This window comes from Trachypithecus francoisi, unplaced genomic scaffold, assembly GCF_009764315.1.
Source record: "Trachypithecus francoisi isolate TF-2019V2 unplaced genomic scaffold, Tfra_2.0 Lachesis_group7, whole genome shotgun sequence".
Classification (NCBI taxonomy): Eukaryota; Metazoa; Chordata; class Mammalia; order Primates; family Cercopithecidae; genus Trachypithecus; species Trachypithecus francoisi.
The window spans coordinates 44,876,599-44,899,673 of NW_022681472.1; positions in this window are offsets into that span (position 1 = coordinate 44,876,599).

Genomic DNA, 23,075 nt, shown 5'->3' on the forward strand with positions numbered 1-23,075 from the left:
TTGTGGTGATGGTTTCACAGTGCATACATATGTCAAAACTTAGCCAATTGTATTATTTAAATATATGCTGTTTGTCAAATTTATTAACTTCAATAAAGCTATTAAAAATAGATATGGGTGCTAGTGAGCAACAGTGGTAATTATTTGAACAGAATGATTTAGAAGGATAGACAGACTTAAAAGGATGGGAAGTGAACAACAAATGGAATTTTGATCGTATAACAGTGTCACCAGGCAGGAAAGAGATAGTCGACTGCCCCCTCTCATGGTAAAAAGTATAGATTCCACAGATGACACTCAATGGGAATAAAAAATATTTCATGGGATAAAGGAGGGCATGATAGAAAAATTTTTCAGGCAAAACTACATTAATGGCTTTTTTATAAAGGAAACTTCCCAAGAAGGTGGTAGGGGTCTTATAAGCAAATGAAGTGAGCTATCAGGGAAAGACAAAGGGATTTTTACAGCTCTAAAGAACTGAATTTGAATCTTGTGTAAACTAATCAAGTTACCTAATCTCTTGAGTCTTGATTTTTTTAATTTAAACAACTATAATACCAATAATTATCTCATGAGGCCATTGTGAAAAATTTTAAATTATCAATTTTTTTCTTAACCAGAGCAGAAGGGAAGGTAGCCCTGATGAGCAACAGCTATAGAATATATTCAAAGTGCTGGTGGAGCTCCAACAAATTACAGAGTCATTATGCACTGAATTTGAAAATACATGAAGGACCCATTTCCTCACATGATTGGGGTTAGTTTTCCTTTCTTGAGTGTGGTGTCTGGTGTGCATGATGTGTGAACCCTTCATACCCTGTGTCCACTGAGTTAAGTCCCATGTGAGCCTCACCATGGATCTCAAGACCATCCCCATTCTATTTTAATGTGCACTACAATTTACCACTGGGAGGAGAATCTGCCAGCCATGATCACCTCCTTTTCTTTGGACCCTGTCTTTGTCTTTGTCTGATGCCATGACTTAAACTAAAGGAAATTCCTTTCCTCTTTTCTAATGCTATCATCAAGTAAGCATCTCTAGTGCTTGTAATTACCAACTATCATACTTCTCCCACCAGTATGGACTTAGATTAGACATAAATTTACAAAGTACCCTTGGAAATTGTGATTTAGGCACCCAGTCCACAATTGAGTCCATGTATGTGGCAATGCATGCTTTCTTTTTATACATCTTCCTTCCCACTGACATGCTTGGAAGTTGTAACATTCATAGCAGTTGAGCTGAACCCATGGGTCTAAGAGACATTTTGGTGTGAAGAACCTTAAAGAGTCTTTCTTATGTCACGCTCTAGTTCAGAGTAATTTTCAGGTCCAGACACCTGGAACTTTATTTTACTCTTCATCTCTGGTTTCAGTGGTTAAATCTGCTGCCACATAATCTAATTCTTGGACACCTTGTTCATCTCTGAGTCAAGTATAGGACACAATCTTCCCTACTGTTTCCTTCCTTTGCACTGTTTGGCCTTTCCTTTTTCAGGCCTTAATTCTAATCAATAAAGAAAAGCAGATTTGTGAAATTTAATTTTCATGGGAAAAAAAGATAAAGATCTGTAGTCCCAAGCACCTGTCTCCTGTCCAGAATGATAACTAGAGACCCCACTTATAATTCTGAAACTGGAATTTACCAAACCTTTTACTCCTTGTCCTCATTCTTCAGGACAGGTTGATACATATTCCTTAAGGTTCCTTTCTTCTGGCACAAGGATAATGATGAAGTAAAACAGAAGGCTCCCATTGGCCCCATGTAGCTGAGCTGCATCTCTGAGGACTTCCAGATAAGTAGTCTGATGGACAACTGTATTGGCTTTATCTCTATCTGAAAATGATCTATTTTGTGCATCTTCTCACAAATGAGAAGATAATAATTGTGTTCATAGTATTCATCACAGCCATAATTTTACATTTTCTGCATTATTATTTAATTCAAGATATAATATGCACATTTTCAGAATAGGAAGTTTGACTCCTTTTTTTCATCTATGTGTCACATCATTAGTACAGTTATTGGTCTACACATTTTAAGAAATACTCTGAAGAAATGACAAATAAATGGAAAAAAATTCATGGTTTGTTCAATTACAGATGAACCCAGTAGTGTTTTGGTATGTAAGTTTGGGGGAAGTATTATTGAGGACAGAATGTATAAAGCATTGTTTGAACTTGGAAATAGGATGATAAATAAATAACAGAGGGTAAAAGAAATTTGGCATCTCAAGAGGGAATTAAAGAGAAACAGAGAAAGTAGAGAGAAAGGGAGGGAGAAAGAGGAAGAAAGGGGAAAGAGAGAGAGAAATCACACATATATTCTCTTTAGCAATTGTAGGGTGTTTTAGATTCTATGATATGAAATTCTTTGTTTCACATATTTTTATAATAAATTGCAACTTATTCCAAGTATTATTCAATCATTATTAAAGAATCTATCCCAGTAATCATATAATAGACAAAGTAAGACAAAGTCTTTATTTATTCCCTTATTTTGTTTCATTTTAGTCAGAAAAGGTTAAGATGAGATAAAGAAGAGGATAAAGAAGAAAAAATACATGTATTTTTTATACTGAAAGAGTGAAATATTGGGAGGAAGTATTTTAGAGAAACAGTCATCAGATGATCTATGTTCAAATTCAACTTTTGACATTAATTAGTTCAGCAGGCTTGGGGAAAACACTCATCTTCATTGCGCTCACATTCTACAACCATAAAGATCACAGAGCACAATGAAGGTAAATTCTGCCTTGCTCTAAAAAGTACACTCTGCTTCTCAGTGTAACCAGTGAAACTGGCAAGAGTGAAATATGAGGGGTGAAAACACCCCAGATTCTTTGGATTCAGCCCAGTATGTTTCTGGCTAATTCATTAGTACTGCATTATAAACTCCTGATAATGCAGTTTATTATTTTTGTGGTTTATTGCACTGGCTCATTTTCAATTTGTAATTTTTATTTTCCTCCATAATAACCTCTTGAAACAATTCTTAACTTACTGGAAAGAAGATTGGTCCACCTATTGGAAAAAGAAAGTTTCTAATTCTTCTACTAAAGAGTTCTCTAATTCAGGAAAATAATTTCACTATTTGGAACTCAGTTTCATCATTCAATCCCATATTTATCCCTTCCACAAATACTTATTGAGTACCTACTACATACTAGGTAATGTTTCTTCATCAGCAAAATTATATTTTACTACACGGTGTTGTATATCCTAAAGTATTTTCCAGTTCATGAGTACAATGCTATTCCATTCTGTGTCTGATTATATTCCATTTCCCTAAGCTACAAATTTAAGTTTCACCCTTAAGAAGTCATCAGAATGATGACTGATCATTTCTCCAAATGCATTCTATTTCTTCCTTAATATTCAGAGGGCTGATTTCAACTTCCTTCTCTTTCATTGATTAGGGTTTGCTTCTGTATTCTCACTCAAATCCCCACCCAGCTAAGCTCATCTGGTCAATCATTGCAAGGCCAGAAGGAAATGGCACATTCAAAAGTAATTTGAAAATATAAAACACAGCTAAAACTGAGTAATTATGACTGCCTCCAAACTCAAGTGGTAAAAGAAAAAGCAACTCACAGAAACTCCACAAATCAAATGCTTCTGTTCAACATTATCCAGTTAAGTTCTCATGTAATTCACTGGGTTCAAAGACAGATGCCAAGATACTGAATGAAGTTCTACACCACAGTTCTTACAAAAGTGCACAGTAGTCTTAGGAATGCAGCCTATTTTGAGAAAATATTGATATGCTACTAAATAAATTTAATTTCAAAATTTTTAATTAAATTTCATTTTAATCAAACTTCCTTAAAACTTTAATGTTGATTATAAAAAATCTAGGTTCCAACCTCTCAGAAGAAAGCTGATTATATTTGGCTTTCAATGCAAATCAGTTTGTGCTCTCAGTAGAAATCCTTACCTCCTGCCTCAAAAGGAAAATAGCAAGCATCAGACAATAACTCTCTCAATTTCCTATTGAGCAGCTACAGACAAATCTGCTCCCATTTCTGTCCTTCCTTCTTGTCCTCCCTATCTTCCTTCCTTCATTCTTTTTTTCTTCCTTCCTTTGTCTCGCAGTGCTCTGTTTCCCATGCTTTGTGTGCACTGGACAGACAGGGCTGTGTATCACACACCCTCCTAATTGTTTACTCATCTGGTTTTATCAGTCCTCAGCCCTTCATCTTGTATCTTTAATATTTCTTTCCATGATGGTTCCTTTTATTAAGCATATCTGAGTGTCTTTCCCATTTAAACAGTGGCTTCTATTCCCCTAGCCACAGCCCAATTTTTCACCTTCCTATCATAGCCATGCTTCTTAAAAGAATTGTATATCATCACTCATTCACTCTAAAATCAACAGTGTTTAGGTTTTTGTTCCCACCATACCCACAAATCTACCCTAACTTCAAGAATCTACTTTAATTGCTAAATCAAATAGGCAATATTAATTTACCTTGCTCAAATTATTAGAAGCAATTGCTATTTTTGACCACTACCTCCACTGTACCTCCTCCATTCCTGGCTATAGAAACAGCATCTTCTCCTGTCTTTCCTTCTTTGGTTTCTGTATCTTCTCCTTAATAGGTTCAATATTTTCTATTCATGCCTTGAATATCATCTGTTCCACAACTACCACTTTCAACTTTTTTCTCAATCTTAACACCCTCCTTGTGCATGGCATCAAATTCATGATGATGACTCATAGTTCTAAGTATCTATGCCTCTGCACCCTCCTGACCTTCAAACCTACAAATATCTATTGGATATGTTAACTTGGATTTCCCATGCTATCCTCAAAGTAAACCTATCATTTACTACTTTAAATAACATCAGTACCACACCAGATCTCCTTTCAATCTTATCCATTCTCTTTTACAGTTTCTGTGCACCGCTCACAAAAAGGTGGGCTTTCAGGGGCCAGTACTTGCAGATTCTTAAGCCACTATACCCAAAGGTGAAAGGAGACAGACCTTCCTGGACAATTACCACCCCAATCACCTGCACAGCTTTTTACCAATGACTGTGAGCAAGGGTGTAGAGAAACCTAATTGCCTCGCCTTAAGATAGGATATCTCTGAGGCTTCATATTCCAGAAATCTCATTTAGAAACTTTACCTGAGATTGCAAGCTCACTGAGCTTTTTCACCTTCCTTATTTACTTCCCCCACTTCCTTGTCAGTGTCCTATGGCAATACTTCCTCAGTAAACCACTTTCACTCGAATCTTTTACTCAAAATCTGCTTCTGGAGAACTCAACTCAAGACACCCTATCACAAAGACTTTTCATTTTTTTCCCTAGTTCTGGTTAATGATATTATGGTTATTCTTTTTTTTTTTTTTTTCAAGTTAGAAATTTAGGAGTACCAGCAGGTATCTTAATCTGGATTATTAAAAATATTTCAACTTGTTCATATTATACTCCTCACTCCTGCTCTTTAGTAATATGGAACTACTTAAAATTTCCAGAATATATCAAGCTATCTCTAACTGTAATATCATATAGCAGCCCAACCAAGCCCCAAAATATAACTATGAAGGTTAAATTTATTTCCATGCTTCTGCGAAATGCTGTAGCTTTATTAAATGATATTATCTGCCTGAATTCTCAAGTTACAGAGGAAGGGGATATATTTAGGGTACAAGAATAGATCTGGTTAGAGTGACAGGGTGATAACTTTGACCTGTCAGAGAGAAATATGCACCACATGTCTTGGGTGAAAGAGAAGGAGGTGGTGATCATTGTTCAGGAATGAAAGTTACATAAACCAGAATGACAAACTTGCTCAACTCTCCAAGTGTAATTTGGACCACGGTATATATGCCAGTAAGTCACTAAAAACTATGATTATTGCCTAAATATCAGCACCAGTTTGAAATGTTAGAAATCAGAGGTATTCCAAGGAATCACAATCTTTATTTCACCAAATTTGGATAACCTTGTCTAAATACTCTGCATTTCATCTTGATGTTTCTCCATTTCATCTCAATTATTTCCTCTTCCCACATTATGAGAGAAATGAAATGAAGAATCCAAATAATTGGAAGATAATATATGTAAAACTATACTCACCTGTACTTTACATTCATTTAAAAATTTAAACGAACACCTACTATATGCCAGACATGGTGCTAGATGCTGCAGATACAGTAGTTAACAAAAGGGACAAGGTACCTGCCTTTGTGATATTTACTCTACTGTGTAAACAACTAAAGAATAAGGTTCTCCTTTCATCCACCTCCAACTCTCCAGTGTCTCAAGTGTCTGAGACAACACTAAATAAATTTGTTAAATTAATGAATAAATAAACTCTAATGGTCCTTTATCAGCATGATACAGTAATACATCATGTGCTTTACTGTAGAATTCATTTCCTGAGAGTTTTTTAAATTATATATTACACTATTGCATTATCCCATCCCATGAATTTAACACAACTAAAGAAAATAATCATTACTGTGACAGAAATAAGCTATTATGCTATCAACTACTATCCATAATTAGATGCACATACTTCCTTTTTAATTTCTCAGTGCTTATTCAGAAACAACTGTCATCGTAATTATCACTGACCTTGATATAATCCTCTCTTCAAGTAAGGTAAACCTGAGGCATCAATTACCCTAAATTACGAAACTCTCAATGTAATTGAAAAGTAAACAATCAAAGAAAATAATCTATTGAATCGTATGACCAAATAGGCCTTCATACAAAAATGCAAATATCCTTTCCCTTGGCTGCTAAAGATTGCAATTTATTTGCAATTCCCAGCCCAAAGTGAATATCCACATTACTGTAATGTAAACACATTACTAGTAGCTCCCATTACATGCTAGACTAGGGTCGTATTTATGTGGCTGAAGTATGGTAGATAATTGCTGTTTTGCTAATTTGATCAGTTGGATAATTATATTAACTGGTCTAACAAATATCAGTATCATTTATCTGCATGACAATATTAAATGTACTGAAACTAGTCCACTTAGTTTTCTTCAGTTGCATTAGCCCATAGTTACAGCGTTAGATATTAAAGAATAATAGCTCAACCCTAAGAATAAATAGGACATTCAGAAAACACAGCCATGGTCTTAATGTGTGTATTGACTACTGACAGCAAAGAGAGAATTTTACCCATCATTGATATACTTCAGGTCCTAGAACACTAATTTTCATTGTCTTATGGAATTTTGTGTGGAATTATATAAATAATTGCCTGCATTTTCTATATCCTTTGAAAGTGAGTGTCTATGCTGCCACCATTGTGAAATGATTCAGAAAAGAAGATAGCCAAAGCACCTCAAATTTGTGGATGAAAGGAAACATAAGATTCTTCAATTATTTCTATGTGTGAACACTTAGATACTTTTTTGTCCTGTATCCCAATATTTTTTACAAATACATAGAATGAAAGTGAAGTATATAATTCCACCAGTTAAGGCCAACAGGCATTTCCTGCTTGATCATATAGTCCATAATAAAAACAATACCTTTCTTAAGATTTTGAAGTTTGAAAGAAAAAGATAGACTTCTCCTTTAATGTAAATTAAAGTTATAACTCTGCATCTATGTTTCCAAAACAAAATCTAGTACTCCTGCAAGAAACAAACATATACACCCATATACTTCCTTAATACCAAGGAAAACCACCTCTTAAAATTGATAATGTATGTAAATTTAGTATTTAAAAGGTGGTTTTTAATGAGTAAGGAACAAAAATTTGAATGTCCACTTGTTTCCATATTTAGAGCCAATTCTGACATCTTATAAAAATGATGGGATTAAAATGATAAGCATTTCAAGAGAAGGAAATAAAGTGGCTAAAAGCATTTTAAGTGTCCAGAAATTATCATTATATCAAAACCCACAGAACATTATCAAATTTTGGATGCTTTTACCTTATTCTATTTATTTATCCCTGTACAGAATATCCACAACAAATAATACCTGTTGTCTTAGTCTGCTTTGATGCTGCTAATAAAGACATAACCGAGACTGGGCAATTTACAAAAGATAGAGGTTTAATTGGACTTACAGCTCCACGTAGCTGGGGAAGCCTCACAATCACGGCAGAAGGCAAGGAGGAGCAAGTCATACCTTATGTAGATGGCAGCAGGCAAAGAGAGAGCTTGTGCAGAGAAACTCTCATTTTTAAAACCATCAAATCTCGTGAGACCTATTCACTATCACAAAAATACCACCAGAACTACCCGCCGCCATGATCCAGTCATCTCCCACTGGGTCCCTCTCACAACACCAGGGAATTATGGGAGCTACAAGATGAGATTTGGATGGGAGCACAAAGCCAAACCGTATCATTTGTCCAATCATTCTAAACTCACTAGAATTTATTAACATTCTTATTTGTATTTACTTATTATGGCAACTAAAATCTATAACCAATTCAAAACATGCCATACAAGGAAGGTTATTCAGAAAAATATATATACTAAATATATTAACTTTGTGATTCGATGCTGCTTTAAAGAGCATGCCATTTTTGATTCCATAGAATCAAAAATATAAAATGGTAAGGATAAACCTTAAAATATATGTTTAAAAAATTATAAATTTATGTGAAAATAGCAAAATATAACTGAGATAAATTAAAGAAGACTTAATTAAATAGAGAGATATACGGTGTTATATATGGTGTTCATGCAGTGAAAAACTCAATACTGTTAGAAAGTGACAAATTCACCTATGGGTTCAATGAATTCCCAACTCAAAGTCCCGAAAGCTTTTCTTTTAATTTGATAAAGTCATTCTAAAATTCATATAGAAATGAAAAGGACTTAAGAGAGCTAAACCAGCTTTTTTGTTTTGTTTTGTTTTGTTTTTTGTTTTTTGAGACGGAGTCTCGTTCTGTTGCTCGGGCTGGAGTGCAGTGGTGCCATCCCGGCTCACAGGAAGCTCCGCCTCCCAGGTTCACGCCATTCTCCTGCCTCTCCGAGTAGCTGGGACTACAGGGGCCCGCCACCACGCCTGGCTAATTTTTTGTATTTTTAGTAGAGACGGGGTTTCACCATGTTAGCTAGTATGGTCTCGATGTCCTGATCTTGTGATCCGCCTGCTTCGGCCTCCCAAAGTGCTGGGATTACAGACATGAGCCCGGCCACTAAATCAACTTTGAAAAAGAACAAAGATAAAGGGCTAACACTAGCTGATTCCAGGAATTACTGTAAAGCTACATTAATCAAGATAGTATGGCATTGCCCTCCAGGTGGACGAATGAATCAATGGAAAATTAAGAAATAACCTGCATATACATGAACAACTGATTTTGACAAAGGTGCAAAAGCTGCAAAGTAGATAATGAATAACCTTTCAACTACAGTGCTGGAACAATTGCATATTCACATGCAACAAATGAATTTAATCCCATACACAGCATGATAGACAAAAATTAATTTAAAATGAGCAATAGACCTAAATAGAAAACCTACACTATAAAATTTCTGGAAGAAAACCTAGGGAAAAAAAATCTTTGAATCCTTGTATTAGCAAGAATTTATAAGATATAACACTAAAAACTCAATTAATAAAATAACAAATAAATTGGACTTCATCAAAATTAAAATATTCTGTTCTTGAAAAAAACAGTTAAGAGAGATAAGCCATAATCTAGGGGAAAGCATTTGCAAAGAATATATCCAACAAAAGATCTGTGTTTAGAACACATAAATAACTCTTAAAATATTTTTTTAAAAGACAGACTTTTTAAAATGGGCAAAATATTTGAACACTTTACCAAAAAATAACAGTCAATTCTAATTAATCATTACAGTTATCTTCTGTAAACTGGCAGTGGACACTGACTTGGGGAGAACTGGACCATTGCTACTGGGGGAAATAAGTAGATAGATAGATATGTACATATAGAGAGAGAGATAGACATATCTCACATAGATTAAAATCTTAAATCCTAAAAATGACTCACCCTGGTCAATTCTATTTTTCTTTTTTTTTTCTTTTTTTTTTACAGAAGAGAAAATAAGGTTCATCAGTGTGAAATGATTGCCTGAGCCCACCCCATTAGCGAGTGCCAGAGTTGAAATTCAAACCACATTGCAACTTAACTCTGAGGCTCTTCTTGCGCTACACTGCACTCGCCCTTACTGACTTCATCTTCTGGCCACCTCTGTATAAGAAGCTATTCATATTCTCGTTGTATTATTCAGAATTCTCCAGAAAAACAGAAATGATAGCATATACATAAATATGTAAGAGGGGACAAGTTAGAGGAATTGGCTCATGCAATTATGGAGACCAAAATGTCCCACAATCTGTCATCTGTAAGCTGGAGAATCAGACATGCCTGTGGTGTAATTCTGCCTGAGTCCAAGGGCCTGTGAAACGAGGGGATTGCTGGTGTAAGGTCCAAAAGTCAAAGACCTGAGAACCTGGATTTCTGTTGTTCAAGAACAGTAAAAGATGGATGTCTCAGTTCCAGAAGAGACAGTGAAACTGCCCTTTCTCTGCCTTTTGTCCTATCCAGGCCCGTAAAGGATTAGATGATACTCCTTATCTAATCACACATTAGTGAGGGTAGATCTTCTTTATTCGTTCCACTGATTACTGATGCTCAGTAATAAAAAGAAATGCATTTGATATGTGCAACATTGTAGGACGAATCTCAAAATAAGTATGCTAAGTGAAAGAAGCCAGACCAAAAAAGATTGCTACTGTGTGATTCAACATACATAAAATTTCAGGAAACACAAACTAATGCTTAGTAACAGAATTCAGATCAGGAGTTTGGTGAGTGGAGCAGCAGGGAGGGACTACAAAGAGGCATGATTACTCTTTTGGAATGAATAGATAAGTACAATATGTTGTTCCATGGATGTATACCTATGTCAGAACTTAAATTGTATAGATGAAACATATGCAATTTATTGTATGTAAATGAAACCTAATAAAGTCATTTAATCTTTCTGTGATGTCTTAGGTAAGATTCCTCAAGAAACACTCTGAAAGGGGATTTGAGTGCAGAAATGTATTTGGGAATTCACTGAAGAAAAACACCTAGGAAGGAGTGAAAAAGCAGAGAAGTAGAAAGCTTTGGAGTTGTCCCAAATTGATGGGTGAGATCTGGTTCTTTGCACCTCTGCTTCAACCAGCCATTGGATTTCAGTTGTCTCTAGGGAAAAGGTAGAACCTTCATGAAGCAGTTTCCTTCAGCCAATGGCAATCCCCTGAGAGAGACACAGCTGTGAAATATCTGTACACAATATTTTCAGCAACTTGGGAATGATTGCCTGAACCTGGATAACACATCGTAATATCCACCAACCTACATTTATCATCTCTCTCCTCATTTTCTACTAGTACCTATTAGGATTCCTGTGAGCCTCAAAAATGCTCCAAATGCTTTCTTCTCCCATTATGTCCCAGAAGACTCCTGATTATAAGATCAATTCCCTGTCCTATGAGAGTGATTCCTTAACTTCTTGCTAGTCTGCCATAGGAAGCTCTGAATAACTGAGTGGCATCTATAGCATAAAACTTAATGGGAATCTGCTTGCGACCCCTATTAGAGGGTACCGCTTCTGAGAATCAACTTTAAATCCCAGAGCTGTGAGGCCATAATGCACAAATTTCCCCAAGTGGATCATAAAGAGTATAGCCATTCATAATTCAACCCCTTGGTTCTTGAGTCAGTGTAATCTACCTACTAGTGACAGAGTATTATATGATTATTTATTTAGGTGTATACTATACTCTACAGGATGAGGTTTCATTCCTTCAGGATATCTTCTCCAATCTAGCTCATTAGTTCTGCTTTCAAAAAAGCATTCAATAATTCTACCAGGTGAGCCGCTGTCACTGTAGGACAAATATTCTGAAAGCCCTTAGTGAGCAGTGCTTTCTGAGACTCCATGAACAAGAAGGGAATCAACTTGTCATCAGTTTGCAAGCTGGCTAGTTGATCTCTTTGAAGGATGGTGCTATATGAAGGAACAAGCTTGGGATTCTGCAGTATATTTGTATATTTGTCAGGTTGTACAATAGCTGCAGTGGCTTGATCAGACTTAGTGAGTGAAAGCCCATGCCCTTGTTTCCACACATAGCCTCCATCTCTACCACCATGGTTTCTCTGACTATAAGTCCATTATTCCAGCACCAGGGTGGCTGAACAAGAGTCTGACTAATATTAGCTAGTCTAGTCATATGCCTTATTAGGCTTCTAGGGCCTGTTTTGTGAAGGATGGTTTCTACTTATATGGACACTTCGTGCCCATTCCCATGGCCCATCTGCATGCCTCCTCCTCAGACTTCTTTCAATCTTTCTCTTCCAGATCACTATTCTCCAGCCTTATCAAGGTAAAATTAACAAATAAAATTTTTAAATGTTTGATGTGTACAATGTGATGTTTTGACATATTTATATACTGCAAAATGATACCACAATCAGCCTAATTAACATATCTATCACTTCACGTAATTACCATTGTGTGTGTGTGTGTGTGTGTGTGTGTGTGTGTGCCATAATAACATTAAAGATCTATTCTCTTAGTGAAGCTCAAGTAGAAAATATATTATTATTGGCTATAGTCACCATGATTTATGTTAGGTCTCCAGAATTTATTCATCTTACAACTTAGTTTATATCTTTTGATCAGCATTTCCCCTGGTAGCCACCCTATTTCCATGAGTTCAACTTTTTTAGATTTCACATATACGTGAGCACATGCAGCATTTGTCTTTCTGTGCCTTGCTTCACTTAGTATAACGTCCTTCAGTTTCCTCATCACTGTCTTTCAGCACCATGCCTGAGTGAGGCTGTAACTTAGCAGCAGTCCCTTTTCAGTTCACATCCATGTATCAAGCCAACTTGTATTTCAGTTAAGTTTGAACTTTTTCTTCATACTAAGAACCTTAGTATGAAATGACAGAGTGCTGTACCTAACACTGGTGAATGACATGAGGGATTGAGCCACTCGTTCATGTAACTTACCTGTGCCCCCGACCATCCTCATGCCCCATCACAGATATACCACTTCCATCTTATCAATTGGTGCTGCACACCTGTCCCTCAACTTTTAACTTTGTGAACTGATTTGCCTGGGACAACCCAGTTCACGATGGAAAGATCTGGCAAGTTTGTCATTTGATATCAGTGTGCCACATCTACCCAGGACCAGTAGGATACTCGTCACTGTTTGACTAGTGTAGAACATACTGCTATAGATGGCACAGCACTGCTCCAGAAGTCTAAAGGTCTTTATTGTAATTCTCCAGGCAGGTTTAACATAAATTTCATATGGCATCTTTTCCCAACACAGGTACTACTAATAGTACAAGGTCTGCTGGCAAGTATAGCACAATGTAAGGGCTGTTTGCACCACAACTTACACTGACTTCATACTCCCTTATTCTATTAGCCTCACTCAAAGTCTATGGCTTTTCTTGTCACTCAGTAAAGTGGCCAAAGAATTTCCAAATATAAGATTATGCTGCCTCCAGAGCCCAAAATGACCTACCAGTCATTGTACTTCCTTCTTCATAGTGGGAGGTGTGAGATGCAATCATTTAGGCTTTACATTGGAAGGGATGTCTCAGCATGCTTCAGATCACTGGATCCCTAAAAATTTCACTGACGTGTGAGGCCCATGAATTTTCATAAGATTTATCTCACACCTGCTGAAGCACATATGCTCCAATATTCTTGTCACTTCTTTTCATCTGGTCCGAACATGATATTCTGAGGAATGTCCAGAGACCCCATTTTTTTTTTTTGGACTGTATTATGACAGAGAGCAAAAAGGTTAGCCTTAACAAGTGAGCCCTTAAAGAAGACTATAAATGTATAGTGCTGCCTATCCCACAAGAATATAGATTATTTTCTGAACTAAGGATGAAAATGAATGTATTCTCCAAATCAAAGAGCCAATAACTCTGACAGATACAATTCAATATGTAGATTTTTCCCTGGGTGGAAACTTCACATGTATTGTCAGATTATCAAACACCTCAACTGTTAAGAATCACTATTCTAAGAAGATAATTTATATAGCTCATAATCATCATTTTATTAAAGCCTCAAAATCTTTTCAACATTATAAAAAGCATTAGCTAAAGCAAATCTGTAATTGTCAACTTTATAGGTCAGCTTGAGTAGGCTAAGGGATGTCCAGATACCTGGTAAAATATTGTTTCTAGATATGTCTATGAGGGTGTTTTTGAAAGAGATTAGCATTTGAATCAGTAGAGTAAGTAAAGAAGATCCACTTTCAGTCTTCACCAATGTGGGTGGGCCAATCCATTGAAGATCCAAATAGAGTGAAAAGGCAGAAGGGTGAATTCACTCTCTCTGCTTAAGCTGAGACTATCCACTTTTTCTCCTGTCCCAAGACATAAGTATTCCTGGACTCAGACTAGGACTGATACCACCACCAGGCCCTATTCTCAGGTTTTCAGATTCTCAGTGAATGACACTGAGTGTTCATGTTTCTCCAACTTGCAAATGGCAGAACATGATAGTTCTTGGCCTCTACAACCACCTGAGATAATTCCTATTATATAAATGTACAATCGATTAGTCTGTTTCTCTGGATAATTCTGAGTAACATAAAATTACAGGCCAAAACACTTAAACACATTTATATGCATGCACATTTAACTTTCTCCACAGTCTCTCCTGGTGGGACTTTGTCTGACTTCTGCTAATTATCAGTCTTATTTGTGAGTTAATCTTCCTGTAATCATCATTAAATGTTAGTGTCACATGCTTTATCACAGTAAACTTCTTTAAGCCCAGGCCTACACATTCAGTAACTTTCTGATGACATGCAAATTTACATTTACCCAGCACCTTCATTTCCAATGAGCTCCAGAAATAGATAACTGCTTATTGAATTTCCACTTAAATGTTCCTTGGTGCATTTAATTGAACATTTCCACGACTGAGCTTATCATTTTATCATCCCTTTCCCTCTCTCACTCCCTAATCTCTCCAAATCTGAAATCCCTCATCACAGTAGGTAGCAGTACTATTCAAAAGTCATCCAAGTCAGAAGGCTAAAAATTATCCTAGATGCCTATTTATCACTAACTTCTCACATCCAACCAGTATACATCTTGAACATTCCATCTTTCTACATATGTGTTAATTACCCACCTCAGCATTTCAGTAACAATGCCATAGCTTTGATATTCATCACTACCACCATGAATCACACATTTTTCCTGACTTTCCTCCAGTATGCCCTCTCTTCTAATCTAGCTTCCAAACTGCTCCTGCAAGGATATTTCTAAAATGCAGATATATCACTCTTCTTCATAAATCCTCATAAATTTTAGTATAAATTTAAACACCTATTCGGATAAAAAAGCCCTTAGTGGTCATAGCAATGATTTTCTTGCTCCCCCTTGCTACATTTATTCTGGGCTCCCATAGGCAATTTCCTGAATGAGCCTTTCAGGTTTATGTGTTGGTAATGTCACACAATGTTGTGTATCTTCCAGAAACTGACCCTGCCCTCCTCTTCACAGAGCTGACTGACATTTGTCTTCCAACACTCAGTTCTAAGGTCACATCTTCTGGGAAGCCTTTTCCAACATACCAGCAGGCATGGTATGCTCGCTTCTTTAGAAACACTCAATCCTCACCTCTGTAGTGTTTGTTGTACTGTACTATTACCATTACTTTTTGCAGTCTTCAACAGATGGTAAGACAAGTAATTTCTTACACTGGACTTTATGTCACCAGTACCTAATACAATACCAGTAATTAAGTGACAGTAATTAATTTTTTAAATAATGATAATCTGACTTCATTGAAATACCCAGGAAAACTCTTCTGGAACACCTTCTTCTATCAAGACTCACTAGTCTAAAATGCAAAAAGAAATATAATAAATAGGACAAATTATAGTGATTCTGGTCATTGAGTTTTTCTTGTATTTTTCTTTCTGGTTTTCTATTCTCTTACATTTCAGCATATTGTGAAACTACTATACATAACACCTGCTATATTTTTGTGAAAGCTGACTGAGCAGCATGCTCCCTTTTTTAAATAAATTTACTACTATATTTCTAAGCAGATACTAAGTATTAATTATTGTTGAAGGATCTTCCACACATTTTCCAATATTTCCAGTATATTCCACTGTAATATGTTATATATGTTGTGATATTTTCATTACAAAATAAATATATTCTACTCTCCTTTTCTTTCAAATGAATATTTTTTCTTATTCATAAATTATAAAAATAAAAGGCCAAATTATAAAACGTGTGTATTAGTCTGTTTTCACATTACTGATAAAGACATACCTGAGACTGTGAAGAAAAAGATGTTTAATTGGACTTACACTTCCACATGGCTTGAGAGGCCTCAGAATCATAGCAGGAGGTGAAAGGCACTTCTTACATGGCAGCAGCAAGAGAAAATGAGGAAGATGCAAAAGCGGAAACCCCTGATAAACCCATCAGCTCTCATGGGTTTACTGTTATCATGAAAACAGTAAAGGGGAAACTGCCCACATGATTCAAATTACCTCCCACCAGGTGCCTCCCACAACATGTAGGAATTATGGGAGTACAATTCAAGATAAGATTTGGGTGGGGACACAAAACCAAAACATATCAACCTATTTCACTAATTAATTTTCTTCTATGGATATCTAAGCTATATCATAGAAGACATAATTTTGTATGTGAATTACTTATTTTTTTTTTTACATATCTTCCACTCATCCATTCTAACTTGAGGTCGGTATGAATAAATTATCTGGAAAAGCCACAAATGGCAAATACATTATTTACAGTGTTAGAAAATAGTTCCTTTCGTTCTAACATGGTTTTTTTTCCTGTTTCAGAATTCATCAGTGCCAGGAATTTTTCTAGGTCTAGGGAGGCAGCAATGAACAAAACGGAAAAGCCTCTCTGTTCTCATAGATAGACATAGAGATGGACATAGACATATAAAGACATAGACATAGCTAGAGGCATAAATATAGATGTACACATAGATATAGGGTTAGCAATATAGACATAGACATAGGCATATATAAATAGACCAAATTTTATTTTTATATATACATATATATATATATATATCATGTCAAGTGGTGAGAAAAGCAACGAAGAGGGTATCAGGTCAATAAGAGAAAAAATGATAATGCACGGGGTGCAACATTAGTAAGCCTCTCTGATAATATGAAATTGACACAGAGACCTGAAGAGTATAAGTGAACAAGCTGGTTGTACAGTCCATCTGGTATAAAAGTAATACAAAAAGAATGAACAACAATGTTAAGCCCTAAGAACACAGTTGATATATTTGAGGAAATGCTAGGAGGTTAGTGTGGCTGGAGTGGAGTGAGCAAAAAGGAGTGTGGTCAAATATGAGGTCAGACTGGAGACTGGGGGTAAAATTATTTAGAACATTGTAGATCATAATCAGAAAATTTGGTATAGTATACTTTAAATTTAAAACATCACTTTGGTTGGTATATACATAAAAGATTGCAAGGGCAACTGCAAGAATGGAAACAGGAGAAGACTTGCTAGAAGGCAAATGTAATAATCCATGTGAGAAAGCATGGTGGCGGTGGAAGTGTTGAGAAATAGTCTTGATGAGCTGACGATCTAGAAGTGCAGTATGAAAGAAAGAAGGAAAAGAGAGTATTAGGATGAACTCAAGGTTTATAATTCAGCAACTTGAAGAATGGAATTTCAAATGACAGAAATAGGGGAATTTTAGGGGAGAACAAGTTTGGAGAAATAGGAGTCAGCTGTTTTGTTTTTAGGGTGCTAGTTTAATGTGCCTGTTAGATGTGCTAGATGTTGGACAGGTGGTTGAGTTCATTGAAAAGGACCAACCTGAAGACACAGCAGTTGTGGCAGCCATTGTTGATGTCTTACCACATCCTCTCATATCTACCATTTCACTTGCATTTGTCCAACTTCCAACTGTCAGTACCTGTGACCCAGCTTCAGGGTTTTCTCTGGTAATCGGCTTGCCTACAATTGTGGCAGGCAGGAAGTGCCAGGGAATTTAAGAGGGAATGATTAAGGATGTCAAATGCCATTGTTCTGGCAAAATAGTGATGTCTCGGGACAAACCACGGGATTTGACAACAGAAGAGGGTGGGGACACATACCTAAATGACTTGATTTTCCAGAAAGTTAAATGAGAGAAATTTAAATTTTCTCTCTGGTATTCTCTTTAGTCAGATTTTTGAAAAGTAGATTAATCATTAAAAAGTCACGTGGTGACTCATGCCTGTAATCCCAGTAGTTTAGGAGATTGAAGCAGATGGATCACCTGAGGTCAAGAGTTCAACACCACTCTGGACAACATGGTGAAACCCCATCTCTACTAAAAACACAAAAATTAGCCAGGCATAATGGCAGGTGCTTGTCATCCCAGTTACTCAGGAGGTTGGGGCAGGAGACTCTCTTTTTTTTTTTTTTTTTTTTTGAGATGGAGTCTCACTCTGTCGCCCAGGCTGGAGTGCAGTGGCCGGATCTCAGCTCACTGCAAGCTCCGCCTCCCGGGTTCACACCATTCTCCTGTCTCAGCCTCCCGAGTAGCTGGGACTACAGGTGCCCGCCACCTCGCCTGGCTAGTTTTTTGTATTTTTTAGTAGAGACGGGGTTTCACTGTGTTAGCCAGGATGGTCTCGATCTCCTGACCTCGTGATCCGCCCATCTCGGCCTCCCAAAGTGCTGAGATTAAAGGCTTGAGCCACCGCGCCCGGCCCGAGAATCTCTTGAACCTGGAAGACAGAGGTTGTAGTGAGCCGAGATTGTGCCATTACACTCCAGCCTGGGAGACAGAGTGAGACTCCATCTCAAAATAAATAAATAAATAAACAAAAATTCACTCAGGTTACTGTGTAAAGAGCGGATTATATGAGTGAAAGGGTAGAAGCAAGAAGACCAAAGAGAACTATTATTTAGTTGACATAAAACATAATTATGTGTGGATGAAACTAAAAAAAATTAATGGAAAAAAACAGGAGGTATGTTTTGAAGATAGAGTAAACCTTATTTGTTTTGATATGGAGAACAGGCTGAAATAACTTTTAAATTATTTGCTTGAGCTAATGGATAAATTAAGAGGCCATTTTTTTGGTATAGGAAAGAATAAAGGTAGCGGATTAGTGTAGGGAAGTAGGGATCAAGAGTTTTTTTTTGGCTACAGTTATTCTCAGATTCCTGTAAGATATCCATGTGGAAATGTCCAGTAGGAAGTTGGATATGAATATAATAACCAGGAAAATATTATAAATGAAAATATAGATTTGGGAATCATGAGTACATAGAAAGATATTGAGAGATATAGAAATAAATTTGTCTACCTACTGAGAAACTGTCAAACCTTGAGAGATTATACACACTAACTCTCTCAAGATTTTCATACAATGTATATGAAAAGGAGAAGAGATCATGGAATAAAGGTTAAACAGGCAAGAGAAATCAGAGCCTGGGAAAAAAGGCTAGATCATGAAAGACAAGATGAGAAGAAATTCTTTCAAGGAGGAGCTGGTTAATTAAGTCAAATGCTGATGGGGTGGAGGTCAGATAAGTAAGTGACCCTGGATTTAGCAGCATGGATGTCCCTATTGACCTTGACAATAACAGTCTCAGTGGTATAACAGGGCAGAAACCAGAGTACAGTGGGCTGAGGAGAGACCAGGAGGAGACTAAGTAGACACAGTGACTGCAAAAACTCTTTTGAGAAGTTTTATTCTGAAGGAATGATAGCTGGAGGGAGACTAGATATCAAAGTAGGATCATTTACTTAAGAAAAGTGATGCTAGAGCAAGTAAGTATGATAGTGGAAATATCTTTAAACAATACAACAAAATGATGGAAAGTATATTAGCTACAAACTATGCAATTCTTATTTTTATCCTTCATACATTGAGATTAATACAACCGGAAGTCTAGGACACTGTTAAAATGCAGATAATTATGGAAGTTGAACATATAATTTCATATAAATTTAATACAAACAATAATTTTTCATAATATTTAACTCCTCAGAATCTAAATTTTTTATAGGGTATGAGCTTAAATTACAAGGAAGAAAAGAGTGAATGAAGGCAGTAAAAGAAAGGAGAGGGAAGGCTGGGCGCGGTGGCTCAAGCCTGTAATCCCAGCACTTTGGGAGGCCGAGACGGGCGGATCACGAGGTCAGGAGATCGAGACCATCCTGGCTAACACAGTGAAACCCCGTCTCTACTAAAAAGTGCAAAAAACTAGCCGGGCGAGGTGACGGACGCCTGTAGTCCCAGCTACTCAGGAGGCTGAGGCAGGAGAATGGCCTAAACCTGGGAGGCGGAGCTTGCAGTGAGCCGAGATCCGGCCACTGCACTCCAGCCTGGGCGACAGAGCAAGACTCCATCTCAAAAAAACAAAAAAAAAAAGAAAGGAGAGGGACATAGATCAGAAAGGGGAAAATGTAAAAACATGTTCATGGTTTTCTTGCTTGACAGTGTTGTTTGCACACCCTTGCACCACTATCACATGTTTTGGAGGTCATACCCTTATCAGTTTAGAAATTTGAGGTTCTGTATTTGAACCCTTGTGTTGCCACATAATCTCTGAGACGCAGTTTCCATATTGGAGGAAAGAAAGAATATTTTCTCTTGCAAACCTACTTTCCAAATAGTGTTTTGTGATGATTGCATAAAATAAGGTGACACAGTAGAAAAAAGAATGGTCAAACAGAGCTTTGTTTCTTCTAGTTTTGGTATTTCTAACACACTGTATAGAGGAACATGATGGCTCCAACTTATCAAATGAAAAATTGGTTCACTCTGGGGTTTTTTTGTTGTTGTTTGTTTGTTTGTTTTTGAGATGGAGTCTCGCTCGTCACCCAGGCTGGATTGCAGTGGCATGATCTCGGCTCACTGCAACCTCTACTTCCCTGATTCAAGCAATTCTCTGCCTCGGCCTCCTGAGTAGCTGGGATTACAGGCACATGTCACTACACCTGGCTAATTTTTTGTATTTTTGGTAGAGACAGTATTTCACGGTGTTAGCCAAGATAGTCTCAATCTCCTAACCTTGTGATCCACCCACCTCGGCCTCCCAAAGTGCTGGGATTACAGGTGTGAGCCACAGTGCCTAGTTTGTTTTTTAATTTATATGATTATTTCAAAGATGTATTGCCCTTTATCAAATTATTTTGATGCTTGATGCAAATTAGCACGTTAGTTTTAACTTAAAGATTAGAATTTTGGTTTACTGATGTTCTCACATGTAAGTGGGAGCTAATCATTGGGTACATGTGGACATAAAGATGGAAACCATAAACACTTGGGACTACTAGAGGAGGCAGAAAGACAGGGAAACAAGGACTGACTTGTTCTCCTCTGTGTTCACTACAAGTGGGATCCTTGTAGTGAACATAGTACCCAATAAGTAGTTGAACCTAATCTTTAGGAGTACCCAACTACTTATTGAGTACTATGTTCACTACCAAGATGACTGGATCGTTTGTACCCCACACCTCAGCATCAGCAATATATCTATGTAACAAATTTACGCATGTACTCCAAATCTAAAATAAATGTTTAAATTATTTTAAAAAGAGAATTCTGGTTTAAACACCATACCTCAATAATACGACTCTAGGGGATATTCATTGGAACTATTCAACAAACATTAAAATGAATCACCAACTCCTTATGTTTCTTGAAACACTTTATACTTCCCAGTACCAGAGCAATCACTGAACTGTACTCAGAGAAGAAATCTCAGTGTGACAACTCTTTGGTTCATTGCCACTTCCTAAATGCCTTTCCCATTTACATCTGCTTTGGAATTCTAGACTGCCAGCTTAATACTCCTGCCACCAAAGGGCCTGCAATGGCTGCTGCATCAGGCAGTATGCCATAAATATTAGCCCAAGCTGCAGCAAATTTCCTGTAAATGAAGATTAAAGAAAACTACTTTGCAATTGGCTGAGCTGAGGAATTCGTGTACCTTCTAATGTCATAAATCAACTTACACTGTATAGTCACTGACTAACAGCTTCATGTTCTACTAGTTGAGAGAGGGTCACCAAGGACAAGCTATAAAAGGTGCAAAATTTCTACCAAATTCCATATGACTCTTAGAATCAAAATATGACAATATTAGTGAATATATATTAGTGAATATAATTACTGACATAGCTTCAGACACTTTTCAGAAGCTAAGAAAAAATAGTAATTTTTCTCTCTGCATATATTTCCTGTCTTCTCTCCATAATCTACCTGTATTTTTATGTACTACAATATAGTAGGGCCAGGCTCTTCGGTAAGAAATGAGCTGTGTTTACATGGTGATACTGATTTTCATAATTTTATATTTAAATATATAAAACATATTCAAAATTTACACCCAATAATAGAATTCTCAGTCTAGGAAATGGACTATAGCCAGACTAATTTAAATGGCAATTAGAAAAATCATTTAGTACATTTTAATGTGATTAATATGATCTTTCATTAAAGTTTTCCTGATTATTTGCTGAATAGTGAGAAAAACTCCTTTGCTACATTTGGAAACCACTGATAAATATAGCATATAAATAGAAAATGAATTGAATTAATGTAAGAAATGTTCAGAGATAGTTATAAAAAATTATGAGTATGAGCCACACTCTATTTTTTTTTTTTTTGAGATGGAGTCTCGCTCTGTCACCCAAGCTGGAGTGCAGTGGCCAGATCTCAGCTCACTGCAAGCTCCGCCTCCCGGGTTCACGCCATTCTCCTGCCTCAGCCTCCCGAGTAGCTGGGACTACAGGCGCCCGCCACCTCGCCCGGCTAGTTTTTTGTATTTTTTAGTAGAGACGGGGTTTCACCGTGTTAGCCAGGATGGTCTCGATCTCCTGACCTTGTGATCCGCCCGCCTCGGCCTCCCAAAGTGCTGGGATTACAGGCTTGAGCCACCGCGCCCGGCCTGAGCCACACTCTATTAAAACTGATTAAAATATTTTAAAGTCTTGTTAGTCAAGTTAAATTTTTATTTAAAATATATCTATTTCAGAAATGGAGATTTTATTTAAACGGTTTTAAACTATGATCTCTAAGATTCAAAATTGTGTTTTATG